This window comes from Ursus maritimus, unplaced genomic scaffold, assembly GCF_017311325.1.
Source record: "Ursus maritimus isolate PB19 unplaced genomic scaffold, ASM1731132v1 scaffold_2, whole genome shotgun sequence".
In the NCBI taxonomy this organism is placed as follows: Eukaryota; Metazoa; Chordata; class Mammalia; order Carnivora; family Ursidae; genus Ursus; species Ursus maritimus.
Genome location: NW_024424452.1, coordinates 87,356,072 through 87,378,756, shown reverse-complemented (window position 1 = coordinate 87,378,756; position 22,685 = coordinate 87,356,072). Strand labels below are relative to the sequence as shown.

The 22,685-nt window shown below is 48.1% G+C and overlaps 2 long non-coding RNA genes and 2 pseudogenes across 2 annotated transcripts; 1 reads left to right on the top strand and 3 right to left on the bottom strand.

The window, feature by feature from the left end:
• Positions 1-192: 192 nt before the first annotated feature.
• Positions 193-22,309, top strand: LOC121104016. Its single transcript, XR_005836393.1, has 3 exons — positions 193-1,460; positions 2,243-2,381; positions 21,865-22,309. It is a non-coding gene; the product is annotated as an uncharacterized LOC121104016 (long non-coding RNA).
• Positions 4,986-7,397, bottom strand: LOC103672432 (annotated as a pseudogene).
• Positions 4,986-8,991, bottom strand: LOC121104015 (annotated as a pseudogene).
• LOC103672434 lies at positions 15,190-17,301 on the bottom strand. The gene is made up of 2 exons (XR_571169.2): positions 16,864-17,301; positions 15,190-16,003 (listed from the first exon to the last, which is right to left on the bottom strand). It is a non-coding gene; the product is annotated as an uncharacterized LOC103672434 (long non-coding RNA).
• Positions 22,310-22,685: the final 376 nt, after the last annotated feature.

Below are 22,685 nucleotides of genomic sequence, written 5' to 3'. Positions count from 1 at the left end.
GTCATCCTGTCTTGCACACCTAACCCACTGCCTGGCCACACCAACTCAGTGCATGTTCCAAGAGTTAGTTCATTGTGGGTTTTTTTTTTTTTTTAAGATTTTATTTATTTATTTGACAGAGAGAGTGAGAGAGCACAAGCAGGGGGAGCAGTAGAAGGAGAAGGAGAAGTAGGCTCCCCGCTGAGCAAGGAGGGCCCCCCACCCCTGCACGGGGCTCGATCCCAGGACCCTGGGATCATGACCAGAGCCAAAGGCAGACGCTTAACCATCTGAGCCACCCAGGCGTCCCTCATCGTGGGTTTAAACAGAAAATTAAATCCAGAATGCTGTGGCCTAAGCATCTTCACCTTCTGGGTAGGACCCAGGTCAGAAGGGCGGGAGGCCTCCAATGAGGGACGCAGAGGAAGTGTGTCCACTTGTGTGGGGGCGAGGCGGAGCTGTGTGGGCAAGTCCGGCAGGGAGCTGGGGCCACCATATTGGGGAAAGGCTGTTTGGTGGATTGGGTGTATGTCACCCCTTCCTGCTTCTGGAAGAGGATCACGGGATGTGAATATGGACAGGGCTCACGAAGAACGACGAACTGATTCACCCAAGAGATGTTTTCTTTTTCTCCCCCCCCCTTTTTCTTTAACAGAGAATGAAAACATGATCTTAGAGAAAACACCCGCCCCCCGGGGATTCCAGCTCTCTGGTGCCTGTGATAGTGGCATCCTGAGTGTCCTGTCGCTGCTGATAACCGCAGCCACTCATCCTCCGCAGACGCGGTCGGCAGGCCCCACGGCCAGGCGCGGTGACGGTGCAGGCTTCCCAACAGCCGCCCGGGGAAGTGCGTCCCCGCGCCCCCTACACACCAAGCCCGGCCCGCGGGGTGCCCGAGAACCCCGTCTTCTGGCACAGACACGAACGCCTGAGAGAGGGGCCCAGGATCTCGATCGACGCGGCAGCAGCCACCACACCGGGTGAACACACACGCAGCACCCACACACACATAGAGACACACCACATCCACGCGCAGGGAGACACAAACGTACACACCATACGTCTGCACACACAAACGCAAAGACACACACACACACAGAAACCTACACACCGTGAATACGTATGTAAACACAACCGGACACCACACACACCCTCACAGATACACAAACATAAACACCACACATACACGTGCAAACATATAAATGTACACCACAAACGTACAGACACACACACACACACCACACAAACATACACACAACACTTATACCATACACACAGAAACACAAATACACATACCACCGATGTATACACACAAATGTGCCCATCACACCACACACGTAAACACTCACCACAACATACGCACCGTGGGCATCACAAGCATAACAGAGCACACACACCGCACACATGTGCGTGCGTGTGAACACACTCTGCTTCTTGAGAAGCGCCTTGCTGTGGTATGGCTGTGTCATAAAAGCTTTAAAGTAAGTATTACGTGGGCTGTGCGTGTAGGATGGGTGTATACAAAACAGTATTGGGAATGGAAAAAGCAGCAAAAATGGTGTATACAAAAGGATAAAAGCTGTTGAAAACACATGCACGATATTTATAGAGTCAGGAAGATAACGTAAGCAACACGAAAACGGATGATTAATCACCTTTGGGTCATTTTCTGTGAATGTATTTGGTGGAACAGTCCATTTTTCCAGTGACTGCTCTTTAGCCCTGACATGCTCACCGTGTGGCCCCTGACTTATGGCCACAAGGCGGCATCTGCTCGGCCTCTGGCTCACCCCCTTCCCTTCTGAATGCACCCCCTGGGGCCGCAAGGCTACAGAGCCCCTGCACTGCGGGGTCGGACTGATGGCAGGGCTTGCCACCCGCTCCCTCTTGTCTTCCAACCTCACCCCCTGCCCAAATCAGGAAAACCCTGGGGTTCTTGCCTGGAGGATTAAAGGGAAGTGCAGGGATTTGGTGCTGACCTCAGTGAGACGCCAGCTTCCAGGAGCCCTGATTTCTTCCAGAGCTGATGGTTTACCTCTGTGTGTCTAGGGGGCGCTCAGGCCCTGAAATTGAAAATGTCAGAGGATCCCCCTGGATATTTGCAAAACCCAGGAGGGAAGGGCAGGAAATTGAAGTTAAGGGACAGGCAGGTGAAAATGATGGTTGGGTGTAGTTGAGAAGGAGAGGATGGGCCAGTTGTGAATATACCTCCAACACCCACTGTCGCACTGAAGTTCAAATCTAAAATAATTTGTACTATCAGGTAGAATCCCTTCATTTCCCGGATGCAGAATCCAAGGCCAGAAGAATGAAGTCAGAACTAATTAGAAGCAAGTCTGTCACAGCCCATGGAGAACTCTCGGGTGGAGCAGCGGCCGCCATTTTCCACCTTCCATTCCACGGTATTGTTTCACTGATTGTGTATGGACTGAGATATTATCGATTATACATACTTTATTTAAGACTTGCCATTTTATGGGTGCCTGGGTGGCTCAGTCAGTTAAGCATCTGTCTTCGACTCAAGTCATGATCTCAGGATCGTGGGATCGAGTCCTACATTGGGCTCCTTGCTCAGCAAAGACCCTGCTTCTTTCTCCCTCTCCTTCCCACTCATGCTGTCTGTCGCTATCTCTGTCTCTTTCAAATAAATAAATAAAATCTTAAAAGAAGAAAAAAGACTTTCCATTTTACTAGATGAATATAGAAGAATATAAAAAGCAGAAATCAGTTGTTTAATACAAGCATGTCCTGTTTTAATAGAGTTGGAAGTCCAAACAGCCAAATTCAAAAATAAAGTATGATTGCTGCATTGCAAAATGTACCATTCAGTAGTCTTCCCCCCCCCCCGCCCCCGCCCCAGGAGGAAGTTCCCACTACATATTTCAACACTGAAGTTTTCAGGGAAGAAAAGGGTGTAAGTCAAGAAAAATGATGAATTATGTATAGTTTTGGCATCCTGATAATTCACTAGTGTGTGTTTTTACTGGGTTTATAAAACAGTAAGAAACAGGGAAGGTACACGGATTAGCAATGGGAGCCAGAGCTTTAGTCCTGCATTTGCCACTAATCCCAAGGCCTTACTGAGTCTCTTAACCTTTGTGAGCTCCAAGTCCCCTCTACAAAGTTAAAGGCTGGGACCAGATGACCTCCACTGGTTCCTCCAAGGTCACAGAGCAGAGCGGAATCGTGCTCAGACACAAGAGTCAGACCAACAAGAGCCCGTTCGTCTCCAGCTGTAACTCTCTGAGCTAGCCACCCACTGAGCTTCTCTGGGCTGCGTCTCCTCCGTGGAGCATAAAACGTGCACTATCTTGAATGTTAAATGAGCTAATGCACGCCAAGTGCCCAGACATTGCCTGCCGCATCAGAGGTGCTCGGTGATTTCCGTTGTATCCCATTGGGTCATTGGATAACCATATAATTTTATAAAGAATTTATGGCCCCCATCTGGCTTAGGATAATGTCTTGGGGACGCCGTAGTGAAGGATTTGGCCATGGGCTTCCATACAAGGCCTTTCACTATCAATGTAGGAGGGACAGAAGCCAGGATGGGTGGAAGGGTCCCTGTCCCAACTCCCCCACCACGGTTGGCACCTTTTGGGAGCAGATTTTTGGCCCCACTGTGGTTTGGCTCCATTTTGTTTTGCCTTCTCTTGACTTTTGCTCATTTGCTCTTTACGGATGGCTTCAGTTTTTTTGAGATTCATTTTTCACCTGCCTCTCCCTTCACTCGTGCTATTATTTCCTGCTTAGATCATTTCCCCAACCTCCCCTCCCCTTCATCTGGCTAATCCTTCAGGGCTCAGCTTTCCTCATGGAAATTTTCCTGACCCATCACCACCCGTGCTATTTGCTTTCATAGCACCCTGTTCTCCTTCCTAACGCTCACCACAATTACAGTTACATAATTTATTTTTGTCCTATTAGTCTATCTCCCTTACAGACAAAAAAGCAACAACCTTTTCTATTTTGTTCCCAGATATCTCCCCAATGCTATAGTGCTTAGCACATAGTAGGGGTCCCATGAATACTTGCTGAATAAGTGGATGGAAAAATGTATAAACTAAGCAGCTCATTAGCAGAAATTCTGTCCCTTTTCTCATTCCATGTTTAGATTTATCTTCACTTTTTCCCTTTGCAGGATTTCTCGACAGCTTCTCCCACTCTCAGCAAAGGAATTGATTTACTAATACTACAAAAAATCCAACCAGGAAGTCTCTGGTAGATTCTAGGGAAATTTAATCTCGCTCAAACTGTGGCTTAAACACATGTCCACCATACCCTCCGTGTCCTCCAGCAGGGCATTTAAGTCTGCTTTGGGATACCCAGGCAATGAGCAACGGAAGCAGAATGGCTCAGGGATCTTACTGATGACAGAGCCCATTTCAGATTCCACTTTGACTTCTGATTTTTCCAGCCCAACCATTCACTACTAAAGATTCTCGGTTCACTATCTTGGGCCCCCCTTTTGCCTCTGGGATTCCCTAAACCCTCACTGGCCCCCCAGGTAATCACATGAGCAGGTGAGCAGGTAGGAGCTTCTTAAAAGGAAGGTGTGTGTTTAAATCGAATGGATGTTTTCTCCTGGAAAGTGACCTCAAGGTCTCTCAAGGAGAAAGCAGACAGTTGGGGCAGAAGAGTGGGTTTCTCCTGAGTTGTGGCTCACACCACTATCCTTATTTTTCTCTTTATGTTTTTCCTCTTTAATGGGATAGCAACATGTAGGCTTCGCTGCTAAGTGGTAAGTAGTTTTCGTCTCCCGGTCCATTCTGACTAAGGATTGGGTCGAACAACCCCAGGCAGCTATGGAGGAAATATTTCCACAATAGTTTTCTGGAGCTCTGCTTTGTTTGGGTCAGCCTTCAGGCTTCCTGACAATATAGCTTTGTCCTCATTTCCTCCTGCTACCTGATCCAGCACTGCGTGATTGGACTGGGCAGTAGTTGAGTCCCCGTTCTCCAACTCCCAGAGGTAAATTGTCATTATGAGGAAACAATAGCCCAAGCTTAGGTGTGGAGGGTATTTATTCAAGGATGCTGTGTTTAATTTCCCTGCTTCCATGAATAGTCTTCAAGATGAATAGCTTCAAGATTCCTGCGATTTCTGTTCCTTTTTTTGTTTTTTTTTTCTTTAAATAGCATATCAGGGTCCCCCATTTCAGCCTCAAGAGTCCCCATGTCAGGGATTCAGACCTGTCTGGGTGTGTGTGACAAAAACATGGGCAAGGGTCACTTTGGAAGGGGTTTAGGTGGCGGGAGCGGGAGGGGGCATCTCGGACGCCAGCAGCTCCCGCGCTTGGCCCCAGGGAAAGAGAAGCCGCGAGCTCAAGCTGCCGCAGCAGTTTTCAAAGCTGGAAGAGCTATAGAAAGCATGATTCTGATGGCAGAGAAACGAATGGTAACTGAAAGTAGGAAGGGGGACGATGTGTCTGCTTCTGTGCTCACACTGGGGCCTTGCCGGCTGAAGTACTGAAGTCTTTGGAAACGGCAGCAGTTCATTGGTCTATGCCGCTCTGGGGACAAAGTGCAGTGGGACACAGACGTTAGCACTGTCGGGAGGGGGCCGGCCGCTGTGGGGCTGAGGGGTCCTCAAGTAGCTTCTCGGGCAGTGAACGTCCGGAAGAGCACGTGGCAGAAGAGGAAGCACACGGCAGACGTGAGCATGTGCAAGAGATCCCTGCGGACTTCCAGAAATAAATGCGGGAGAAGAGGGCGGGGGGGGGGAGCCGGTGAAACAGCCCCATCTCTTGTTGATGTCACCCTGTGGGCCCGCAGTCACCTCAGCCCAGGGAAAGCACACGTTCTGATGGAATGACACAAGCAGGGCTGGGAAGGAGCTAAGAGATGACCTAGTCCAAGTCCCTCATGACACAGGGGATGAAACGGGCCCGAGATGTTAGGCTATTTGCCCCGGTTTCACAGCCAGTGAACAACACAGTTGGGGTCAGACCTACTTTTCCCAAGTCCCCAGCCCATGGCACATGATGGGCTCCTGACATTCTTCAGACACATGGAGGGCATTAAGGGCTTCTGCCATCCCGGGGAAGGAAGTGTCTTCTTGGTGCCTATTACTTCGAGGAAGGTCTCGGATGTGTTGAGTCAAATGGAACTTACGGTGGGGGGTTCTGCATAGGAGGACACCTGGGGAAGTCGCTTGTTTTTTGCTTTTTTTGGAAAGAAGTTTTAGTGAGGCCGCCTGGAGCTCCTGCCCCCCTGGCACCAGTGAGGAGATATGCCAGCCTGCCGGGACCTCTGTGGGGTCAGGGAGGGACCGGGTCCCATGAAGAGCAGTTGAGCCGGGGCTTCAGGTCATTCCCTACCTTGCTCATCTCCTTGTGCCCTTGGGTCGGAGAGGTGACAAAGGCAGGAGAAGGTGGGAGGTGAGGGGAAGGGAGGCGTGGGCCAGCTCCATCTCTTGGTGCAGGCCACGCAGGGAGAAGCCGCTGGAAGCCGCGTCGTCTGGCCGGCCTCTCCTGCTCCTCAAGTGGGACTCCAGCTGCTGCACAGTCAGGCTCAGGCTCATCACCAGCCTCTTCAGCAGGCTGTCCCTGGGTTGGGGGCACTGCTGCTTGTCCAGCACAGCCTTCCCGGCCGCTCGCACAGGTCTTTAGGACTGGAGCAAATCCAAGAAGAGCTTCAATTTCTCCACCACCTCATTCTCTTCCTGTTAGCCCTGCTGGGCAGCAAGCAGTGCAAGTTCAATGACAGGCCTTTCGGTGGTGCCTGTTGAAGAGACCCCAGGCGCTGCTGTTCAGAGTGGCTCCCAGGAGGGGAGCGGGTGGTCGTGTCTGACCCCAAAGCGCTCAGCTTCTTCCGGCACATGAGGTCAGCAGCATTGTCGATGGCACTGGCAGCAATCTGCTCGGCCAGATCGCGAAGCTTGTGGAAGCTGTTGGAGATGTTCCGAATGAGCTCCTGGCTCACGGCAAACAGAGTCTGGATGTCAGCGGGGAGGAAGTCCTTGGCTGGAGGAGACGGCGGCTTACTGTTCATGAGTCATCTCCAGCGCACGGAGCCGAGTCTTTTAACTCCTTCCGCACAGCAGGGCCACTGAAGGACAGGAACAGCCCGAGGGCCACATCCTCGGAGAACAGGGGTGCCAGGCCACCAGCGTAATGAAGCGTCTCGGGGCCGGGCGCTGGCTCGCTGAACTCCGGGTGGGCTCCCCGCAGTCTCTTGGGCGGAAGGGCTGGCACCCCGCGGTAGGGGATCTTCGGCAGCAGCGTCTCGTGGAAAACGGCGAAGTCCTTGCACGGTCTGTACACGGAGGACTTGAAGCGCAGCCTGGAAACCTCATATTCCACATGCTTCTGGAAGAGGCCCTTCTTCTCGCAATGAGCTCCGCCCGCACCGTGTCCCCGTCCAGCAGCTGCTGCGGGGCAGTGCCAGCAGCAGCGGGCTCCCCTGGGGCATCTGCATTCGCGGGGGGTGTGGGTCCCTCCGCTCTCTGACCTGGGCTGTTGGCAGTCCGCCTCCTCCTCGGCCTCCGCCTCAGCTGCCCCCTGGACTGGCGCCGTGCCTGCCACCCCCCCCCAACCTCGGTTTTTTCCACAGTCAGGCTTTTATTGTAAAGCAAATGCTGCTGCAGGACGACGTTGCAGGGAACAGAGGGCCCAGGTCTCCGTGAGTCAGGGGCCCAGAGCCAGGCCCCCCAGCCCTTCTCTGCGGTGAAGCCTGAGAAGCTGATGGGCTGGCAGGCCAGGCTCCGAGATTTATGAGGCAGTGCTGCCCAGTGCTGAAGTCTGGGACAGCCACCACAGTACCCTCTGGTCCTCTGGGCCTCGGAAGATTTTAGAGCCAAAGCTGGGGTGTTCCCGCGAAAGTAGCCGTGAGGACACTCTGGAAAGATGAATGGGTCTGTCTTGTAGAAGGGGTAGCAACCTAGTGTGAGGGGCTGTGGGGCTGATGTGACCACTAGGCAGGGTCCGCTCCAAGATCTTCAAGTGATGCTCCGTGCTACTGGACCGGAAAATGTCACTCACATTCTATCCTGATGTCCGTAGGAATCTGACTCCATCCGTGGTGGCATGGTAGGGATTGGGGACTAACTGCGGTTTGGAGTAGGCAGTGGCCAGTGGGAATATGCAGGGGTGCAGGGGTTGCTGGGGGAGCGTGGAGTTGGTTGGGTCAAATTTGTCTGGCATCACATCCGCAGGTACCAAGGAGCTCAGCTGCAGGAGGATCTCACCCAGCATTTCGACGGCCTCCACGCTGGCTGCCTGGGTTTCTTGGTTAAGTATGTGGCCTTATTGACAAAATCTCTGCTCTGGGTGTTGTGGCTCGGACATTCCCTTCAAGGACAATCCAGGACATGTGAGCAGCTCTGCACTCTTCCCCTCGTCCCCCAGCTGCCCTGTCACCACCTCCACCAGCCACTGGGTGCCCAGCAGGCTATCGCTCCCACCTCCACCCAGGCCCAAACCGGACACCAGCGGCACAAACCTGTCTGTGTCAGGGTGGGGGTGCAGGCTTCTGAGGACCAAGCACAGCAAAGCAGAGGTCCTCCACCAGAAACGTCCCACTGTCTCCCACAGAGCCGAGCACAGCCAGAACTGTCCCTGTGACCAGCTTTGACACGTCAATGGTGCCTTTCAGTTTGACGCACTGCAATTCATCTTCCAAGACCAGTTCACCCTCTGGGGGGATATATTCGCTCCGAGGAGGCTGGGGGAGCAGGTTGTGCTCTTCGCTGATACCTGGAACGGCATGGCCTTGAAGAAGGTCCCCACCACACAGCACCTCTCCCCAGGCTGCAGTTACCACGGCTTCTTTATTTGGACTCCGCCAGCGCAGTGTTGTTGGGCCCAGCTTACCAGGAAGGGCCTCATTTGGAGGAGACGGGTGGCAGAAATGGGGGCATGCTGCCAACTAAAGCCACGCTCCCCCAGCAGGAAGGGCTGGAGGATTTGGCGTAAGTTGACACAGGCACACGGGCAAAGGTGGCATTGTTGGCTGATGGTGGGGAGAGGAGAGCATGGGCCCTGTGGACAGCCTGCTCCGAAAACAGGACCATGCTTGACGTGTCCAGACCACGGTGCCCAGGCCGAGGAGGAGGCAGTCACAGTGCAGCGTTTACTGCAAAAAGGCGATGCCTCAGCCGAGGAAAGGAGAAAGGGTAGACTCATAGAAACAGAACATTAGCTGGATCTCACGGTGTTCAATCTATTTACCTAACTATACCTGTGCCTTTGTGGTCAGATGCTTTTCCTATTCAACACTAGTTGGCCCACAGAGTCTAGATCCAGCCACCAGGGAAACAGGACACAATTTTTTTTTTTTTTTTTTTTGCATCAGTGAATTGTTGGGGTTTTTTTGTTGTTGTTTTTTTAACCAAAATTCTCTCTGCTGCTGTTTCAGCTCATTTACCCTAAATTTGTCCTAAGCAAAATTTTTTATATTTTGTTTTATACTTCTTCATGAAATCTGGTCACCCCTTAGTCTATCCAAAGTGGAACAGCCCAACTCCTTTATCCACTGGCTTTTAGGAAGCTAGGACCAAGGTAGTCTTTTGTTATGGAATGTTCCAGAAGCTCACAAGAGAACCCAACTTTCCATACGTCCTAGCATTCATTGTCAGTTACTCACCTTTATTATAGTATTACTAAAGCCTGCTAAATTTAGTTCTCTAGAGCACTCAGGAGGTATTTTCTGACTTAGCAAAGGTGCATATTACTTTGCTGGGTAATTTAAAACTTAATTTTAAAAATGTACACACACTCTTTTAACTTAAAAACACACATACATTAAAAAATATACACACAGGGGTGCCCAGTGTCTGCCTTCAGCTCAGGTCATGATCCCGGGGTCCTGGGATCAAGCCTTTCATCAGGCTCCTTGCTCAGTGGGGAGTCTGCTTCTTCCTCTCCTTCTGCCCCTTCCCTCTGCTTGTGCACGCTCTCTTCTCTCTCTCTCTTTCTCAAATAAATAAACTCTTAAAAAAAATACACACAATAAAAGTATAGTTCTCTCCTGTGGAAGCTTACTGTGTGGATTTAGAAATTTTGATGTAGAATAAACAAATGGCCACCTGAGCCCATTTCAGGATCATGCAGATACCCCCATCTCTCTGTATTTACAAGACCCCTAGATATTTTTTACATTCTTTCTCTTTCCTTCAACTTCCCTGACCCCACCCATGCACCCTTTCCCCTCACCTCCCTTCTCAGTTTGCCTTCACAAGTGCCCATAAGAAAAGGAGAGTTTGTCTTTGACTTATTTCTGGTGCCTCTCTCCATCGTGGTCTCATAGGAAGGCCTGTATCCGCAGAGCCAGAGCAGTCTGCCCCAAGAGGCCTTACTGACCCTGTGGGAGAGACTCTTTGGAGCCATCGTTTCACTCTGCAGTAAGCCAGGGGGTTACAAAGAGAATAAGCCTTTACTGGGTTTCTGGTTGATCTCCCTCCCCCACCCAGTGCAGCCCAGGACACTCTGGGATCTGCTCACACACAAAACATTCTCTTGGGCCTGTCTGTTTACATTCCTGGACTCTTGCCTAATCTTCCTATAAAAAGAGTCAGTATGAAGAATGTCTACTTCTTCACCCCAAAACTCTCATGAGAAAGTTCGCTCTAAGAGAAGTCCCAGACACTGACTACTAGAACGCACAGGGCTAGATGAAATCAGTGAGAAGAAACTCAACAGAGTTTGGGAAGTTTGCAGAGATTAAAAAACAAAAACACTTTGATAAAGCCTGTCATAAAAGGACTGAGTTTCAAGTACCGTGATGAAGGTAGATGGGGTGTTATTCCCCACTGCAAGTTGTGAGCACCCATCCAACATGTTACATGTCCGTAACAGAGAGGGGCCATCAGCATCAGGCCTGGCGCAGTGATGTCTCTGACCAAGTTCCACAAGGCTGCCATGTCTCAGTGGACATGACTTCATGGCCCTTTGCTGCTCTGTGTTAACCCAATGAGCCAGCTCCTGGCTTGGGAGAGGGATCGATGGTTTTTGACCTCTGACCTCTCACCCCAACCCAGAAGAACTGAGGGTGTGTCCTATACACAGTTGTTTTGATCCAAGATGTATCAACTAGGAATGGACAGATGGCTCTTGGGAGGAAAAAGTCCCCAGCTGTTAGAGGAAGAAGTTTTCAGGTGCCAGAATAAGAGACCCAAAAGATGGGGAGGAAGCACTATGACAGGATAATGATACTTTCCTTCTCCCATCTGGGAAAAAAAAAAAAAAAAGTGAACAACTTTGGAAGGTTTATACCTCTCTCACAGTTGTTTCGTTTCTTGTTGAATTTTTTCAGTGTACTCTCACTGCTCTTCCTCCATGAAGTCTTTTCTATCTTTGAACCAAAAGGAAACCGTAGCTACCTGCTCTGAGAACCTGGGGTAGTTTGATAATGCTTTCCTATGCCTGCCTTCCCCACCAAAGCAGAAACTTCTATGTAGCCGTCTCAAGAGAGCTGAGCCATTAGAAGGTGAGCAGTCAGGGGACAGTAAGAACACATAATTTACAAAATATCCCTGGGCACAAGTAGACAGGCCTTCCTCACCACCATGCCCCTTCCTTTCTGCACTCCAACTCTTGACCTGCTTTGACACCGATCCTATGGTCCAGAGAGCAGAACCCACTGAGGTTGTGAGGGAAAAGGAACTTAGATGAACAAGAGACATGCATGACAAAGCTTCAAGTGAACTATCTAGAAAGGAGCATGTGGGAAAGAAAACCCAATGAAAACTCTCTAGAAGTGGTTTGGCCTTTCTCAGATTTGAGAGGGATGAGGTAGAGGCCTAGAACCACGAGATTCCCTAACCAATCAGTCCTCGGTTCCGCACTTCATAACTCCAGACACTGCCCTGTCTCCTTCAGTACATCTCCTACTCGAGGAAGGACCAGTGGTTCACACCCTTACCTGTGTGTTCAAGGCTAGCCAGCTGGTCTGTATCACTGTCATTAACACTCTCGTCTCTTTGACGACCCCTAACCTCAACATCACCCACATGGGCCTAGTGCAACACAGTTCACAGAGTGTTGTCACATTCACTCCCTTGCCACCTGCTAACAACAGCCCTCCGAGGACAGTTCTGCTGTTGGGATTCCGAGTCCTGAAATCACTGGCTTTGTCTTGGGCCTTGAAGTGAGTTAGAAAAAGTACTGTTGGATAACATAGGTGAGAAGGAGCCTTTATAATAATTTTGTCTTTGAGGGCTGTTTTGCTGAAGTCACCTAGTTGGCACTTCTTTTGGGTTTTTTGTTTGTTTGTTTGCTACTGAGATAGGATGATAACCAAAATAAAAATAAAGACTTTAGTAACAAGGGTTATAATAAAAAAGAATAATTTCCCAAATTGGCCTTTTGTGCAACAAGACTAAGACTCACTGGGTCAAGTTGCACGTGAAAGGATGACAATGTAATAACAAAACTCATACTGAATAAAATCCTACGATATATAAATGTTCAGCTCTTTATAAAGAGCTTTGATCTGATTTGGCCTCACAACTCCCTTTCCCGTTATTTAAATAATCACTATTATCTCCATTTTACAGATGAAAAGGAATCTCAGTTAAATAGCTCACCAACTCGGTGTCAGAAACAGGACAAAGGTCCAAATCGCCTAGCTTCTGGACTAATGCTTCTCCCCATACTGGGCTGCCACTTTGCGTTCCGTCCATCGGCAACCTGGGCTGTCTTAGGACACCTCTAGGACAGTAGCAGCAGGACAGTAGATTGTGTGTGTGTGTGTAATAATTGGCACACCCAATAGGGAATTTGCCCTCCCATTTACAGAACTCAAATCAGAAATATTGTAAAATAATAACCTTGCATTTTATAGTCTAATTTTTCATAATCAACTCACTATTCATACCTGAGATGTAGATTTGATAAAATATTGTGTTTTGAAAGATTCACAGGATCTTTGTTGAATATAGAGACTCATGGGTTGTCACTAAAAATGGACTTTGGTTTACCTGATTTCTGTAGAGCTCTTTTCAATGATTGCTTTAGGCCTCTTTAGGGCCCTCCTGCCAAATGCATGTTCGTTCTTCTGTGGGGATAGAAATTACCTGGTACTAAGTCAAGGTCTAGTTCAGTGGTTCCCTACCAAGGCTGAGCATTAAACCTCCTGGGAGCGTTTTTTTAAAAAGGCAGATGCCTAGCTCCCTCCCCAGAACAAATGAGTCTCAGTCTCAGGAAATAGCCCAGTGTTTACATATTTTTAAAACTCCCCAAGTGTTTCTCATCAAAAGGAAAGGTTTAAAACCACAGATAACCATTATTTTAAGTGGGATTACTCTGATTGTCATCATTATTCTTGCCTGTGGATGCGAGTTTAATTTTGTAAGGATTGTTGGCAGCAAAGGCATTACCCTCTAGGTCTCCCAGCCATTTCTGACTCTCTTTCCCTGAGGCCTTGAGAATTTTGAGGTAGTTACAGAATCAGAGGAGCGAAGTGGTAAGGCTTCTTTAAGCCAGTCTTTCTTTCCATGATAAGGAAATGACCCTTGTTGTTTAAATAAGTTTCTTGAGAGATATCAACATAGTTTTTCATTCTCCCCTATCTGACTGTGGGTAAACTGCAATATTAATAAATTTGATAAACTGAAATGCTTAACTTATGCCACCAATTAAGTGGCGAATTGAGGACTCTCCTTCTCTTCTCCCCCAAAACTTGACCATATTGCTGTAAATGTGAATTTAAGAGTACTTTCCACATATGCCTAGGTATGTTTACTTTAGATCTGTATTATTATTAGCTGAGCCCGGCACATAAAATCACATGGCCTCGTTCAGGTTTCTCAGAAGTCTGTGCCAGGAGGAACTGTAACACAGAGCTGGGGATGAAGTTTCAGAAGCTCTTAGGTTCATGATATGTTCTCGATGCGTGCCGCGTATTTTCTGTCATCCTGAACCGTCAACTTCCCGAAAGGACAGAGTGGCCTCCTAAACCTATGAGGGACCGTCTGAGCTGAGGGAGGGACCCCAGAGAGAAGCCAGGTCAATCCTGAGACAAAAGGAGCCTTCCCCGGGCTGCCTGGGTGGCACAGTCATTAAGCGTCTGCCTTCGGCTCAGGTCGTGATCCCAGCGTCCTGGAATCGAGCCCAGCATCAGGTTCCCTGCTCAGCGGGAACCCTGCTTTTCCCTTCCCCTCTGCTTGCTCTCTCTTTCTCCTCTCAAATAAATAAATAAAATCTTAAAAAAAAAAAAAAAAGGAGCCACCCCCAAGGGAAGGAAAATAAAATCTCACTCCCTCACTCATAAGGCTGAGACGTCAGAGATCATTCCTATGAAAATTAGACTCCAGGAGATGAGCCCATATATAGCCTAACCTCAGACCCTTGCTCTTCTCACACCATGTGGGTGACCTCGGGCACGACTCAAAGCTCTGCTGCTCAGCAGAATTTTCTCTTGGCCCTTCCTCGGTGCCAGGCCTGACTGAGACCATAGCCCAGCTGTCAGCAACATTCACAGGCACGCAAACACCACGCCAATCACCCACAAAGCACGCTTGTGCTTTTTCACCCTCCTTCAGCATGCTGTGAAGAACCACCTACAGGACCGTGAGTGTGAGCTGCGGGAGGGTCACGGACCCAAAGGTGGCAGTGCCATGGGGGTCTGAGCTCTCCGTGATGCAGCCTGTATGCGCCCTCTATTCCTGCTTTGCTCAATCTCAGATGGACCCCTTCGATTCTCTGATGAATCATCGTGAGACCCACCTGAGCTTATTACTTGGTGACAATGAGAGGGGCCAGCTCAAGGTGACCCGTTCTGGAGTCACGGTCACTTGGTGTCACATGCTCAGAAATTCGGCTTCCATGGCGTCGCAGATGGGACAGAGCCTGGGCTGGGGCGCTCTGCAGTGAGCGTCGCCCATCACGGTGGCCCTGCGGTGGGCTGAAATGCTGGGCCTTCCTAGCCCTCCTTGGGACTCAGTTGCCCTTGAGAAGGTCATGGCTTGGGTGAGGCAGCACTTGGCCACCGAGGTAACCCTAAAGGAGCTGGCGTGAGGCTGTCTGCTGACTCACCGCACGTCCCTCACCCTGTCCCTTCCCCGGTGGGGGTTAGGGAGACGCACCTGCGTGTCCGCCACTCCTCCCCGCTGTGAAGTGCGGATGGTGAAATCGGACCAATTTACTTCCCCCTCCCCAAAGGATCAGATAAAACAAGGCCTGTGGAAGAACTGCACAATGCCAACATTATTAAGGTGGAGAGACGGCTACTTCGGTTGTTATTCAGAAATGTATTGGCCGTGGGCAGGGACTTGAAATGTTTACTTTATTTGAACATCTTTATGATTATGGTATTACTTATAAGAGATTTTTACCATAAAACCAAAAGAACCAACTTTTAATAATAGCCCTAAGGTTGATAGATGCTAATTAGAAAACATCTGTCTGTTCAGCCCGAAAGCAAATCTGCGTGGCAAAGGCTTCTTGTGTGTTTTTCTGTTGTCAGTGGTGGTGGCAGTGGGGACAGTGGCTTTTCAGCATTTGCCCAGGAGAAGTCGTGACGAAAACCCTGCCGCCCCCACCCCTGCCCAGCAGAAACTGAACAGCAGCCCTCTTATCTGAAGTACGTGGGTCACTCCCAGGCTTTGGAATTTTTTTTTTAAATACATCTTTAATTTTCTTATCTGCATTAGTCATCTCTTCAAGAAATTCTCACCGTTCGAATTTTATGTGTGTTGAAAAAGAGTGGGCAGGGTGGCTCAGATCACCAAGGCAGCTGTACGCAGTGGGGAGAAGGCAGGAGGAAACCCATTTAGAGTAATAGCTGAGCTCCCTTTAGAAAGACGAATTGTTTGAGCATACATATCTGCAATTGCATTTTATAATTCAGTTATTTCAAGCCTTCTTTGCAAATTAGCAGCGGCCAGGAATGCTCTCACCCTGCTGCGTGCATAAGGGGGACCTTATTAGCATCCCTGGAGGCAAGTCAGATGATAACCCTCAACGGACCACAGTGTTGGGGCCCCAGGCTTCTGACCGGCAGGGCCCATTCCAGGCTGTCATCCACCAAGCTTCTGGCAATACCCAGCTCTGCTCTGCACATTTTCAGCCTCGGGAGGAGGTCCCCTACAGGCAAGAGAAGCAGCAGAGGGTTTTTGGAGTCCCAGGCTCCGATGAGTGACCGTTGGTCCAGGGCCCATATCTGGTTGGTCCAGGGCCCATATCTGGTCCCTGACCTTATTTTAGGCAGCTTCTCATTTTTCCTCCAAATTAGACTGAGCTGCCAGTCTTGCTTGGAGAAGTCACCCACTGGGTTCATTAGATGTTTTTTTTAAGGTAGGGGCTGGGCCCGGCCCAGTGCTTTTGGTGTTAGGTAAGACAGAACCAGAGCATCCCAGAATTCCCAGCTCTCAAGGTGCGTACCAGAGGATCAGAGGTGGCCAAAACTAGAAAGAAAGGGTGCTGTCGTTGGACACGTGCCTGGGTCGATTTAGATAGCTCAGCACATTCGGCCTCGGGCCAGTCTTTCTGTGCTGGCTTTAAAACAGTGCTTTCAGCAAACCCTGGCAGTGAAGCCCAGCCATTTCTAAGAATGGGGCTCGCTGTATCAGGAAACGACACTTGCCAAAGATGTGACAGGGAAAGTTTCTTTCTCTTTCTCTTTTTCTTTCTCTCTCTCTTCTTTTCCTCCCTTCCTCCCTTCCTCTCTCTCTCTCTCAGTGATGAAACTTTTGGAAGGCCGCTGTCTTGGAGCCAGTGTCTTCATCCCAGAGCTCACACTGTGTGTACTAGTTAGCTAAACTGTCACAGTGTACGTGAGCCCCCAGGAGCCCCATCCTGAGTCTTCCAGAGAAGTCAGCTCCGGTTGGTCTATGACCCAGACGTTTCCCTTTTCCCCTTAGAACTAGCAGCTACTTTGTCGCCTCACAAAAACAGACACCCCCCCCGTCACGTGACCTCCCCAGGCCTCCACAGCAACATCTTACCGTGAACCGGCACATTCTAGCGCGTGCAGAGAAAGCCTTGCTTGATGCCTTTCACAGCCAGTATTAACTCTCGGGCTCCCTGGGCGCGTGGAGCCATTAGAATAAAAAGTATCTCCACATAGAGCACCATGGCCACCGGCTGTGGCTGGAGCCCCACGGGGGTGTCCTGTGCTCATTTTGTCAGTTATGGGTGGACCTCGAACTGCTGAGAATGGGGACTCTGTTCCAGCGATGTCCCCAGTCACTTGGATGCTTCTCTTTGCCTCATGAGGCTGCAGAACCAGGCTGGCAAGTGCCCAAGAACAGACCGTCTCATGAGATTTCCTGTACTTCCTGCTGCTTTTGCTGCGGCTGCCCAGGCCACGTGTCCCCCAGAAAGCCTTTCTCATGACAGGTCAGCATTTCTGCTGCCAGTTGTGGCAGAAGCCAGATGTGAGGAGAAGCAGAAAAAACAAAATAGTGAAGAAGAAATACGCCCTCTACTTTTTTTTTTTTTTTTTGAGGGGAGGGTGTCGGGGAAAGAGGTGACAACTTGAAAAATGTACATGTATGGGGCACCCAGGCAGCTCAGTCCGTTAAGCATCCAACTGGATTTCAGGGTCGTGAGATCAAGCCCTGCCTCAGGCTCTGAGCTGGGCATGGAGTCTGCTGAAGATTCTCTCTCCCTCTCCCTTTGCCCCTCCACCCCCTGCTCGCAAGCACGTTCTTTCTCTCTGTCTCCCCCCCCCCCAAAAAAAGTACACATGGGCTTATGGAAAGTCTGCCAAGAAGGCTCACAGTATGCTGGCAGAGGCCCCTGCCATTGTGGGGTTAGCCACTTGGTCGGACATTTAAATGGTAGAGTATGACACCAGTCAAGAGCTCATATCCAAGTTCTTTCCCTGCTTTCAGCCTGCCCCTCCTTCACGAAGTCCTGGGCAGTTCATTGAGTAGGACTGTCTTATATTCAGAAGGGAATCACCACGTTCAGGACAGGAGGCAACAATGACAGGCTGTGATCACCACAGGCAGATGGCCCTGATCGTCTTAGAGGGGGAAGACTGTGATGTGCAATGGTGTACCCAGTGCCCAGGAAAGTGCCTCGAACCTAATAGGCACTCAGTAAATATATGGAGTAAGTGAATGGAGACAACTTCGGTTCAGGTTGACGTAGAGAAAGACAGTTATTTTAAAATAAAACAAGTCTTCTATTTTACTGCCTATAGAATAATCCCTGGCCTTCCTCTTTGTTCACTTTCCTTGAAAGAACCCACAGGTGAATCTCCTGTGCCCCACCCCAATCACACACCCACTCTTAAGTACTTATTTTTTTTTTTAAATGACAGTTTGGACAGGGAAGATCAGGTTGGTTACCACCCTACGGCAAGGTCCCTGATTTGGGTACCTTCCTGAAACCTCAAATTCTTGTTCAGCCAAGGGCTAGAGATGCCCAGGGGGCTGTGGTCAGCCTGAGGTGGCTTTGCCACAGCTAGACTCAGCACTGACCCAAGGGCCTATCTAAACCCCAGGACTCCGAGATGCTCACAGCTATTCTAGATAACTTTTGAAGGCGATTCCTGAGACTTCCAGGGATTTTTGATACTTGATTCTAGTGCATTTGTGGAAGTAACTGACATTTCTCTGGAATTTAAAGACTGGTCTGTGGCTTCTTAGATATCTGGGATTTGGAGTACTTTCCCCATTTTTCTCTGAAGCCATCTTGTACTTTTTGAGGTGGCCCAGGTACAAACACCTGGTGGCATTCCTCCCTCTCTCCTTTCCTTCCCAGAGAGGTGGCTACCTTATTACCATAGAATAGTTAAGAACGGTCTTCAGGTTCCATAAATATTTACTGAGCACCTATTCTGTGCAAAGTCTCCTTTAAGGATTATAGGGAACAGGTAGTTGTATGTCCTTATAAAAGGACTAACAGTAAGAAAAAGATAGAGAAAAATAATTGACATAAAGCAAACATGTAAAGCTTCAGTAGAGACAAAAGTAAAATGATGCAGAAGTTTGGGGAGCAGAAAATTGTATCCATTTGGGAAAATTAAGAAACATGTCATTAATCCTGTGTATAATTTTAAATAGATATAAAAAGAAAGTATATCTGGTAGAAAGAACAAGACAAATAATGGTTTGGGGTTGGAAATTTTAGTTATTCTTTGAAAATAGCAAGAAGATAGTCTGCTTGGTGTATATGAACACGTCTAAAGGAGCCCTGACAGATAAGACTAGGAAAAGCATCTGGAATAACTTTGGGAAGAACTGTGAATGGGGGTAGATGAGTTTGAAGTCGGGGATCCTGGGTGGCTCCGTTGGCTAAGCGGCCAGGTCATGATCTCAAGGTGGTGAGATCAAAACCCATATCAGGCTCCACGCTCAGGGGGAGTCGGAGCCTGCTTGAGATTCTTTCCTTCTCCTTCTGCCCCTTCCCCTGCTTGTGTGCTCTCCTGCTCTCTTGCTCTCTCTTAAATAAATAAATAAATAAATAAACCTTTAAAAAAAAAAGATGAGTTTGAAGTCAAGGTGTCCGAGTTTAAATCCGTAGATATAGGAAGTCACAGAAGGTTTTTGAGTAAGGGGTTCTTCTGGGAAGAATTTGGCTTAGAGGGAGTTGAGGCCAGAGGTGGAGAAAAACATTAAGCATTAATGCCAACAGGCTTGGAGAACATTAATGAAGCATGGAGTAAGACAGTGTCTGTGTTCATGGAAAGTAGGACCCAGATTTAAGGGAAATAACAGGTAGAACTTAATTATCAGTGGGGTTGAGGGAAAGGGGTACCAAGAATGATTGAAGAACTGAGACCGATACCTAGGAAGGTGGCGGAAACCACAAACATGGGCCACGGGAAGATCAAGAAGAGGAAACAGTCCAAAGAGCCCCATTCTTGCTTCCTGTTCCTCTGCCCCACCCCATCTGGGCAGCCATCTTGAGGCCAGCTGCCTGAGAGGTCCAGACTCTTAGGAGAGTGAGAGCCTCTCTATGTAAGAGGCTGGAATATTTTACTCTCCTCTTGACCACAGTACTTCAAGGAATTTTTTATCCAACAGGCCACTTGGATCATACCTTCTGGTTCCTTAACTTCCTTAGGAAAATCTATTGAGAAACAGGTTTTCTAAGTCAACTGCCAAATGTTCCTAGTAGTATAGGCTCCTTGTTCCAAGGAGTGAAAATAATCTGCATACCAGGACTTGTATAAAGAGCTCTGAGACTTGCTAACATGCATCACAAAACCGGGATTACCCTGGTCTGCATCAATGGTAACAAGATTTTTTTTTAAATACAGTCAATCATTATTCATGGGTTCTGTATTTGCAAAATTGCCTATTTGCTAAAATTTACTTGTAAGCCCAAAATCAATACTAGTGGCACTGTTCCCGGCATTCGCAAACTCATGCAGAATGGAGGAAGCTGGGGTTGTTGGACGTACACGTTCCCAGCTAAAGCCGAACTAAGCAGTACTCTGCCTTCGTGTTTCAACTCCTATACTGCAAGCAAGTGTCGTTTTTGCAGTCTATTTAGGGCCACATTTTCACATTTCTGTGCTTTTTGTCAATGATTCACTGTTTAAATGGTCTCCAAGCATAATGCCGAAGTGCTGTCTGGTATCCTTAGGCACAAGAAGGCTGTGATGTGCCCTATAAAGGAAATACATGTATTAGATAAGCTCTACTCTGTTAGTACGTGTTCTAGTGCTGTTAGCCATGAATTCCACGTTAATGAATCAACAATATATACTAAATAAGGTGTTTTGTTTTTTTTTTTTTTTTGGTCTGGATGCCAACTTTCTTTTTTCCCCCTCCCCTCTGAAGTCCTCAGTTTGTTTCTCATAGTCCATAGTCTCTCATGTTTCATTCCCCCTTCTGATTACCCCCCCTTTCTTTATCCCTTTCTTCCCCTACCGATCATCCTAGTTCTTATGTTCCATAGATGAGAGAAATCATATGATAGTTGTCTTTCTCTGCTTGACTAAATAAGGTGTTTTTAAACAGAAACATAAAGCAGGAGTATGTATTGATTGGTTGATAAAAAAAAGTTGTGACCAGCGGTTCCCACAACCTCACCCTGTATGGCCCCTGGAGCAATGGTTCCAGATGCCTCCATCCAGGGTTCGTGACTTTATAGAACACACATACTGCAAACCCATGCCCACATGTAAAAATCCAAGGAGCCAGAAGTCATAGACAAAGTAACCAGCCTCTAAGTTCAGTTGGGTAAGAAAAATCTATGTTGTTCTGTAGACTCCGTGAAGGAGACGTCACTACCCTCGTCCCTCCACTCGTGTTTATGAATGTATGTACTGTTCACCCACCTTCATCCACAAATGGATTTGAAGTGACTTACCTGAAAGATAACATAAACCAGAACTAGGTACAACAAAGAAGTGTTAGAGAGAAAGAAAAAGGACACATAGGGTTGGGTGCAAGATGGCGCCAGGAAAGTAGTTAATACAAAACGCAGGCTCCTAAGCACTTACGAAAGGTCACAGATCTGACCCTAAGCTTTTGAGCAGTGGATGAGAAAGGGATTTAAATGAGTTTAGATATCCAGTTTATGGGGTCCGTGAGATGAATACGGCTGAGCAGCCCAAGTGTGTTTCTAAGCTCTAGCAGCTTCCCCTTCACCTAGAAACCCGGATGCACAAGTCCTTCCCAGACCTTCAATCTCAGCAGCTAGCACACTGGTTTCCACTTTGCTCCTTGAACACACCAGGGTCATTCCTGACTCAAGACCTTTGTGCAATGTGTGTGTGTGTGTGTGTGTGTGTGTGTGTGTTTTCCAGGATGCCCTTTGCTCAAATCGTTGCATGTCCAACTCATTCTTGTTATTCAGGCCTCAGCTCAGAGTCTCATCCTAGATAGATGCTGCTTCTTACTGCCCAGTTGAAAGCTGTCTCCCTTCCTCCCACCCCCAAGGTGGTATTGTTCCACCTTTTTTTAAAAAACACCTAATCACTACATAAAAATTTTTAATTTATTTGATAATTTGCTGATTGTGTATTTCTCCCATTATTTAAGGCCTGTGAGCACAAGGATCTGGTTTGTACATCCTAGGACAGAGTCCGGAACTTAGAAGGAGCCTCAGTGAAAAGTTGCTGAATAACTAAACCAAAAGAGGGACCCTGAGCAATGTGCTGGATCTATCCTTAGCAGTATTCCTACAACAGACCCTGCAAGGAGTCTCCAAGGACTCTTCATTAGGGCAGGTCAGCTCGGAGCAGGGAACAAGGGGAGCCTACCATGAATTGCCCTGTCTGCAATTCCACCCAGTTCTCCTTCATCTCTGACTGCACTCTCTCTTGCTGCAACCAAAGACCACTGTGCCATCCTCAGTATATACAGATAATATTTGGCTGTCACTGTCCACCTAAGAAAGAGACCATTTTTACAGGTGTGAAAAATGCCATCAATTGGCATTTTTGGAAGGAATTAATAAAGAAGTGACATATTGGGACATTTTTGAAAGAAAATATTCATTATTATTGCATAGACACATGGATATAGTTGCTAACACAAAAATCTTCTGGACCTATTCAAGTTATTCAAACAAAAGATTAGGGATTAACTCATAAACTGTTATGTGCAAATTTGTGTTTGCTAAAGTCACTGACTATGGTATACTCTAGTAAACATTAACACCTATTTCATCAAATCCAAAATAGCACCGATTTTAATATCCTTTAAAAAACATATCCTTTAAAAAAAAAGTCTGTAAACTATCATTGTAAGACTCAATTTCAGGATGTGGCTAAGAATCTATGAAATATGGGAAGAGCTAATATTTATTAAAAATTATGATTTGGACATTGTGCTAAGCATTTTACATAAACACTCTCTTT